Source organism: Arachis ipaensis, chromosome B3 (assembly GCF_059453495.1).
Source record: "Arachis ipaensis isolate K30076 ecotype BB chromosome B3, ASM5945349v1, whole genome shotgun sequence".
Taxonomy (NCBI): Eukaryota; Viridiplantae; Streptophyta; class Magnoliopsida; order Fabales; family Fabaceae; genus Arachis; species Arachis ipaensis.
Window position 1 is genome coordinate 50,610,590 of NC_142438.1, and position 2,069 is coordinate 50,612,658.

Genomic DNA, 2,069 nt, shown 5'->3' on the forward strand with positions numbered 1-2,069 from the left:
CACTCACTCTTTCTTTAAGATGGAATCCCTTTTCTAAAAAGGAGCTTAACTTCTTATCACAAACACTTTACCATAAGAAGGGTGATAAAAATAATCTCATTATTTCTTTAGGATAACCAATAAATCTCATTTATTGGACCTAATATCAATTCTATTGTTGTACAATCTCTTAACACGTATAAGACATCTCCAAACTTTAATATTCTTGAGTTTCAGCTTATGCCTTTTCCATATCTCATATGGGTAAAAAATTGATTTAGTGAGAAATTTGTTAATTTAGCCACATTTTCAAAATGTAGTCTAAATATTTAACAAATAGTGATATTCAACTAAATCAAATTTCATGTTTCTTAAACAAGATGGAGTACATAGAGTACTAGTATTTATGCACGGAGAAAATCTCATTCTCTATTTAATAGAATATTAATTAGATATTAGAGATTTTACTTTAAAACTCTTGTAATAAAAATACTCAATATTTTTATTATTGGTCAAACTAACCCTTAAGAGCAATTTTAATTGGCATCCTCAATACTCATATTGAGTTTTTCTAAAAAGATCACAAATCTTAATCATATTAAGGCCAATTATAAATTGTTTGTAACAAAATAAATCTCTAAAAATGCTTGCAAGAACAATTATCGCAAAAGCCATTTGCCTAATGGCATTCCAACTTCTAAAGTTGTTTAATTCAAAATATATTACCCAATACTCCCACTAGTTTAAATAAAATCTTTGATAGTCATACTATCTTACTTGGGGCACCATACATCTTCTTAAGATGTTCAATAATAAATAGTGAGTATATATGCCTTTGAAATTGGAACTCATAGTTGTCAAAACAACCCATATTGCAATAAAGCAATATTTCAATTACTTCACAAGTACATTACCAATTTTATTAGAGGATATTATTTCAGTAGGATTATCATCTCAATGATAACTCTTTGGAAATACAATTCTCAAATTGTACTCAATATATTACTTTTAAGTATGACACACAAAAGGTGGACATATTTCAAAATCTAAAATATGAAAGTAAACAAGAAATCTATATTTCTGGCAAAATTATTTAGAATCACAAATGAGTATCTTGGTTATCAAGTTATTACTCACCCCTATTCTAAATAAACATGATTAAATTGTATCTCATACAATTATAATCCCAAATAATTATCTGGTTATTAGACAATTACTTAACTGAATTATATTTTATACCCCTAGGTAGTCTAGGTTCAAGGATAAAATTAATTCTCCTTATACATCATCATATGCATAAATAAATTCTATCTTTGAGTACAAGTGTCCTGGTTGTCAGGTTGCTCCTTGTAAACAAGAGAAAAATTTATTTGTTTGGCAATCTCCTAACTTTTAGGATTTATCTCTATTGTTAGAGAATTTTTCATCAGTACTCATAGATTAAATTTTATATTCCCAGATTGTCTAGGCAAAATATAAAATTAAATCCCTAATACATCAAATATATATACTGATTATTATCTTGAAAATAAAACTCCTGGTTGTCAGGCCGCTCTTTATATTTAAGAAAATTAGAAAAATTAATTTCTAATATTATAGTGTTCAAAACACATCAATCAAATCAAAATTTGATTGTTCATATACTAACGTTTAGCCTTAAAAAAGTATCAAATCAAATTTGACATGTATATATACACTTATATATATAAGAAACAAACAAAAGATATTTTGCATCTTATTCCTTTTATTGTGATCAAAATCACAATAAAATTTAATCAATAAATAAAATCAAACAAAATATTTGATTATAAATATAACTTTTATATTAAAAAAATGATAATTTAATCACAATTAAATAATCAAACTTCAAATAAATTAACTATTAATTTATTAAAAAATTATCTCAATGAAAATAACTACATCACATGCTTAAAAAAAATTTGAATTAATCCTATTAATTCACAAATTTTAAGAAAATAGGAATAAAATTTAAACACAAAAAGCCAAAGCTTTGATACCACTGAAGGATTACCATGTGTTCATAACACGCAGCGGAAAAAAAGAAAGTAATCCTAAAGATCTATTTTATG